Here is a 7500-nt window from a genome sequence, read left to right on the forward strand (position 1 = left end):
CTCGTTAACACAGGTGTGAGTGTTGACGAGGACAAGGTTGGAGATCACTCGGTCATGCTGATTGAGTTTGAATAACAGACTGGAAGCTTCAAAAGGAGGGTGGTGCTTGGAATCATTGTTCTTCCTCTGTCAATCATGGTTACTTGCAAGGAAACACGTGCCATCATCATTGCTTTGCACAAAAAGGGCTTCACAAGCAAGGATATTGCTGCCAGTAGGATTGCACCTAAATCAACCATTTATCGGATCATCAAGAACTTCAAGGAGAGCGGTTCAATTGTTGTGAAGAAGGCTTCAGGGCGCCCAAGAAAGTCCAGCAAGCGCCAGGACCGTCTTCTAAAGTTGATTCAGCTGCGGGATCGGGGCACCACCAGTACAGAGCTTGCTCAGGAATGGCAGCAGGCAGGTGTGAGTGCATCTACACTCACAGTGAGGTGAAGACTTTTGGAGGATGGCCTGGTGTCAAGAAAGGCAGCAAAGAAGCCACTTCTCTCCAGGAAAAACATCAGGGACAGACTGATATTCTGCAAAAGGTACAGGGATTGGCCTGCTGAGGACTGGGGTAAAGTCATTTTCTCTGATGAATCCCCTTTCCGATTGTTTGGGGCATCCGGAAAAAAGCTTGTCCGGAGAAGACAAGGTGAGCGCTACCATCAGTCCTATGTCATGCCAACAGTAAAGCATCCCGAGACCATTCATGTGTGTGGGGTTGCTTCACAGCCAAGGGAGTGGGCCCACTCACAATTTTGCCTAAGAACAGCCATGAATAAAGAATGGTACCAACACATCCTTCGAGAGCAACTTCTCCCAGCCATCCAGGAGCAGTTTGGTGACGAACAATGCCTTTTCCAGCATAATGGAGGACCTTGCCATAAGGCAAAAGTGATAACTAAGTAGCTCGAGGAACAAAACATCAATATTTTGGGTCCATGGCCAGGAAACTCACCAGACCGTATTAATCCCATTGAGAACTTGTGGTCAATCCTCAAGAGGTGGGTGGACAAACAAAAACCCACAAATTCTGACAAACTCCAAGCATTATGCAAGAATGGGCTGCCATCAGTCTGGATGTGGCCCAGAAGTTAATTGACAGCATGCCAGGGCAGATTGCAGAGGTCTTGAAAAAGAAGGGTCAACACTGCAAATATTGACTCTTTGCATGAACTTCATGTAATTGTCAATAAAATCCTTTGACACTTATGAAATGCTTGTAATTATACTCCAGTATTCCATAGTAACATCTGACAAAAATATCTAAAGACACTGAAGCAGCAAACTTTGTGGAAATTAATATTTGTGTCATTCAAAACTTTTGGCCACGACGGTATAAAAATCAACTAATTGGCGAGAGGCACTAGAACATTCTGCAGCACCCGGCCTCACCCTGCTAGAATCTGAAGTCAAATGTCTACTGTTTGCTGATGATCTGGTGCTTCTGTCCCCAACCAAGGAGGGCCTACAGCAGCACCTAGATATTCTGCACAGATTCTGTCAGACCTGACAGTAAATCTCAGTAAGACCAAAATAATGGTGTTCTAAAAAAGGTCCAGTCGCCAGGACCACAAATACAAATTCCATCTAGACACTGTTGCCCTAGAACACACAAAAAAACTATACATACCTCGGCCTAAACATCAGCGCCACAAGTAATTTTCACAAAGATGTGAACGATCTGAGAGACAAGGCAAGAAGAGCCTTCTATGCCATCAAAAGGCACTTAACATTCGACATACCAATCAGGGTCTGGCTAAAAATAAATGATCAGTGAAAGAACCCATTGTCACCACCTAAAAGGAAGTGATTTCCAAACCTTCCATAACAAAGCCATCACCTACAGAGAGATGAACCTGGAGAAGAGTCCCCTAAGCAAGCTGGTCCTGTGGCTCTGTTTCACAAACACACCCCACAGAGCCATCACCTACAGAGAAATGAACCTGGAGAAGAGTCCCCTAAGCAAGCTGGTCCTGGGGCTCTGTTCACAAACACAAACACACCCCACAGAGCCCCAGGACAGCAACACAATTAGACCCAAACAAATCACGAGAAAACAAAAAGATAATTACTTGACACATTGGAAAGAATTAACAAAAAAACAGAGCAAACTAGAATGCTATTTGGCCCTAAACAGAGAGTACATAGTGGCAGAATACCTGAACACTATGACCGACCCAAACTTAAGGAAAGCTTTGACTATGTACAGACTCAGTGAGCATAGCCTTGCCATTGAGAGGCCGCCGTAGGCAGACATGGCTCTCAAGAGAAGACAGGCTATGTGCACACTGCCCACAAAATGAGGTGGAAACTGAGCTACACTTCCTAACCTCCTGCCAAATGTATGACCATATTAGAGACACATATTTCCCTCAGATTACACAGACCCACAAAGAATTTGAAAACAAATCCCATATCTATTAGGTGAAATACCACAGCAGCAAGATGTGTGACCTGTTGCCAAAAGAAACGAGCAACCTGTGAAGAACAAACACCATTGTAAATACAACCCATATTTATATTTATTTATTTTCCCTTTTGTACTTTAACTATTTGCACATCATTAACATTGTATAAAGACATAATATGACAATTTATATATGCTCAGCAAATATCTCTACTTTTGTGTGTAATGTTTACTGTTCTTTTTTAATAGAATATTTCCCTTTTGTTTATTATCTATTTCATTTGCTTGGGCAATGTTAACATATGTTTCCCATGCCAATAAAGATCAATGTTAACATATGTTTCCCATGCCAATAAAGATCAATGTTAACATATGTTTCCCATGCCAATAAAGATCAATGTTAACATATGTTTCCCATGCCAATAAAGATCAATGTTAACATATGTTTCCCATGCCAATAAAGATCAATGTTAACATATGTTTCCCATGCCAATAAAGCCCCTTGAATTAAATCAAATGAAATATGATTGAATCAGAGAGAAAGACACAAATGAATCATTAAGAGATAATAGACTGGATAGAAACTGTAGTATACGCAGGGAAAGGGAGGAAGAAGGAGTGAAGGGAAAAAGTAGTATTTGAAAGGAAGGAGAGCAGGGGAGACTGTGGTTTGATGGTGCAGAGTATGTATAAATGTGTGTGTGTGTGTGTGTGTGTGTGTGTGTGTGTGTGTGTGTGTGTGTGTGTGTGTGTGTGTATGGTACTGTAGGTTCTTTGGGTCATGGTGTGTGACTTGAGTCTGTGTGTTCTCTTGTTGTGTAGGAATCTGAACCCCCTTCACCTTTCCCAGCAGCAGCTGTGACAGCACTATAGCCCTATCCAAAACACACACACACGCACGCACACACACACACACACACAAGCGCACGAGCACACGCGCACGCACACGCACACGCATACCCTCCTCTCTCCAAACCGTTGCCTTAAATGTCAGCCTATCACACATTCCATCGTACAATGATGATAATGGCAACTCAATGTCCCAACACACACTCACTCACTCACACGCATATACACACACACACACAGCTGAAACAATGGTATGATGACAAATCTAGGGAAATTCCGTCATTGAGGGTCAAGGCTAGTCCCAATACTACCCCCACCCTACCCCTCCACTCATCCCCCCTTCCTCTCCTCCCTCTCTCTCTCCACCTATCCATGTAGGGTAGTGTGAACAACAGAATGATTCAAGGGCCAGAAAATGACAAAAATCACATCTCTCCGTGTCACGACTGCATCACGTAACATTCAGTGCAAACAGCTATAATATCATAGGAACAGTTATGCTCTTTCTGTGTGTGTGTATGTATGTATGTATGTATGTATGTGTGTGTGTGTGTGTATGTTATGTATGGTATGTATGTATGTATGCATGTACAGTTGAAGTCGGAAATTAACATACACCTTAGCCAAATACATTTAAACTAAGTTTTTCACAATTCCTGACATTTAATCCCAGTAAAAATTCCTTGTCTTAGGTCAGTTAGGATCAACACTTTATTTTAAGAATGTGAAATGTCAGAATAATAGTAGAGAGAATGATTTATTTCTGCTTTTATTTCTTCCATCACATTCCCAGTGGGTCAGGAGTTTACATACACTCAATTAGTATTTGGTAGCATTGCCTTTAAATTGTTTAACTTGGGTCAAACGTTTCGGGTAGCCTTCCACAAGCTTCCCACAATAAGATGGGTGAATTTTGTCCAATTCCTCCTGACAGAGCTGGTGTAACTGAGTCAGGTTTGTAGGCCTCCTCGCTTGCACACGCTTTTTCAGTTCTGCCCACAAATTTTCTATAGGCTTGAGGTCAGGGCTTTGTGACTGCCACTCCAATACCTTGACTTTGTTGTCCTTAAGCCATTTTGCCACAACTTTGGAAGTATGCTTGGGGTCATTGTCCATTTGGAAGACCCATTTGCGACCAAGCTTTAACTTCCTGACTGATGACTTGAGATGTTGCTTCAATATATCCACATAATTTTCCCTCCAAATGATGCCATCTATTTTGTGAAGTGCACCAGTCCCTCCTGCAGCAAAGCACCCCCACAACATGATGCTGCCACCCGTGCTTCACGGTTGGGATGGTGTTCTTAGGCTTGCAAGCCTCCCCCTTTTTCCTCCAAAAATATTGATTGTCATTATGGTCAAACAGTTCTATTTTTGTTTCTTCAGACCAGAGGACATTTCTCCAAAAAGTACGATCTTTGTCCCCATGTGCAGTTGCAAACCGTAGTCTTGCTTTTTTATGGCGGTTTTGGAGCAGTGGCTTCTTCCTTGCTGAGCGGCCTTTCAGGTTATGTCGATAGGATTCGTTTTACTGTGGATATAGATACTTTTGTACCTGTTTCCTCCAGCATCTTCACAGGGTCCTTTGCTGTTGTTCTGGGATTGATTTGCACTTTTTGCACCAAAGTACGTTCATCTCTATGAGACAGAACGCGTCTCCTTCCTGAGCGGTATGACGGCAGCGTGGTCCCATGGTGTTTATTTGCGTACTATTGTTTGTACAGATGAATGTGGTACCTTCAGGAGTTTGGAAATTGCTGCCAAGGATGAACCAGACCTGTGGAGGTGTAAAAAAAGAATTCTGAGGTCTTGGTTGATTTCTTTTGATTTTCCCATGATGTCAAGCAAAGAGGCACTGAGTTTGAAGGAAGGCCTTGAAATACATCCACAGGTACACCTCCAATCGACTCAAATTATGTCAATTAGCCTATCAGAAGCTTCAAAAGCCATGACATCAGTATCTGGAATTTTCCAAGCTTTTTAAAGGCACAGTCAACTTAGTGTATCTAAACTTCTGACCCACTGGAATTGTGATACAGTGAATGATAAGTGAAATAATCTGTCTGTAAACAATTTTTGGAATAATTACTTGTGTCATGCACAAAGTAGATGTCCTAACTGACTTGCCAAAACTATAGTTTGTTAACAAGAAATTTGTGGAGTGGTTGAAAAACAAGTTGTAATGACTCCAACCTAAGTGTATGCAAACTTCTGACTTCAACTGTATGTATGTATGTATGTATGTATGTATGTAGGTATGTATGTAGATATGGTAAGCAGCCACATCTGTCAGAGGCAGTCTCAATAGAACCCTCACTGCCCATTTTCAACAGCAGGGGGAGGTGTTGAGCTCCTCCTGAACAGTACACTCCTATCTACTCTCTACTCTCTACTCTCTGTGTGTGTGTGTGTGTGTGTGTGTGTGTGTGTATGTATGTGTGTGTGTGTGTGTGTGTGTGTGTGTGTGTGTCTAGCCTGAAGCCCTGTTCCCTTGTCACCATGTCCATCTATCTATTATTCACTAGAGACTCTCTCAGCTGTCACATACAGTACCCTGGGGTTCAATACAGTCACATACAGTATCTTGGGGTTCAATACAGTACCATGAGGTTCAATACAGTATCCTGGGGTTCAATACAGTCACATACAGTATCCTGGGGTTCAATACAGTATCATGGGGTTCAATACAGTCACATACAGTATCCTGGGGTTCAATACAGTACCCTGGGGTTCAATACAGTACCCTGGGGTTCAATACAGTCACATACAGTATCTTGGGGTTCAATACAGTATCCTGGAGTTCAATACAGTATCCTGGGGTTCAATACAGTCACATACAGTATCTTGGGGTTCAATACAGTCACATACAGTATTTTGGGGTTCAATACAGTACCATGAGGTTCAATACAGTATCCTGGGGTTCAATACAGTCACACACAGTATCCTGGGGTTCAATACAGTATCCTGGGGTTCAATACAGTCACATGCAGTATCCTGGGGTTCAATACAGTACCCGGGGGTTCAATACAGTACCCTGGAGTTCAATACAGTACCCTGGGGTTCAATACAGTCACATACAGTATCCTGGGGTTCAATACAGTACCCTGGAGTTCAATACAGTATCCTGGGGTTCAATACAGTCACATACAGTATATTGGGGTTCAATACAGTACCCTGGGGTTCAATACAGTACCCTGGGGTTCAATACAGTCACGTACAGTATCCTGGGGTTCAATACAGTCACGTACAGTATCCTGGGGTTCAATACAGTCACGTACAGTATCCTGGGGTTCAATACAGTCACGTACAGTATCCTGGGGTTCAATACAGTCACGTACAGTATCCTGGGGTTCAATACAGTCACATACAGTACCCTGGAGTTCAATACAGTCACATACAGTATCCTGGGGTTCAATACAGTTGCGTACAGTATCCTGGGGTTCAATACAGTATCTTGGGGTTCAATACAGTCACATACAGTATCCTGGGGTTCAATACAGTACCCTGGGGTTCAATGCAGTCACATACAGTATCTTGGGGTTCAATACAGTACCCTGGGGTTCAATACAGTACCCTGGGGTTCAATGCAGTCACATACAGTATCCTGGGGTTCAATACAGTCGCATACAGTACCCTGGGGTTCAATACAGTCACATACAGTACCCTGGGGTTCAATACAGTCACGTACAGTATCCTGGGGTTCAATACAGTCACGTACAGTATCCTGTGGTTCAATACAGTCACGTACAGTATCCTGGGGTTCAATACAGTCACGTACAGTATCCTGGGGTTCAATACAGTCACGTACAGTATCATGGGGTTCAATACAGTCACATACAGTATCCTGGGGTTCAATACAGTCACGTACAGTATCCTGGGGTTCAATACAGTCACATACAGTATCCTGGGGTTCAATACAGTCACGTACAGTATCCTGGGGTTCAATACAGTCACATACAGTATCCTGGGGTTCAATACAGTATCGAGGGGTTCAACACAGTACCCTAGGGTTCAATACAGTCACATACAGTATCCTGGAGTTCAATACAGTACCCTGGGGTTCAATACAGTCACATACAGTACCCTGGGGTTCAATACAGTATCCTGGGGTTCAATACAGTCACATACAGTATCCTGGGGAGGAGGAGAGAGAGAAGGAAGGGGAGGAGGGGAGAGAGAAGTGAACTCTTCCTTACACAGCATTAGTGAACCCTTCCTTACACAGCATTAGTTATTGTGTGTTCTGTGTGTGT

At 43.1% G+C, this 7500-nt stretch overlaps 1 protein-coding gene across 2 annotated transcripts in view; it reads right to left on the reverse strand.

Moving 5' to 3' along the window:
* The window catches only part of LOC139382931 (F-BAR and double SH3 domains protein 2-like), a 120879-nt gene that overhangs the window by 32954 nt on the left and 80425 nt on the right, over positions 1–7500 (reverse strand). The gene's annotated exons all lie outside the window — the stretch shown is intronic.

The sequence above is a fragment of the Oncorhynchus clarkii genome, chromosome 24 (genome assembly GCF_045791955.1).
Source record: "Oncorhynchus clarkii lewisi isolate Uvic-CL-2024 chromosome 24, UVic_Ocla_1.0, whole genome shotgun sequence".
Taxonomy (NCBI): domain Eukaryota; kingdom Metazoa; phylum Chordata; class Actinopteri; order Salmoniformes; family Salmonidae; genus Oncorhynchus; species Oncorhynchus clarkii.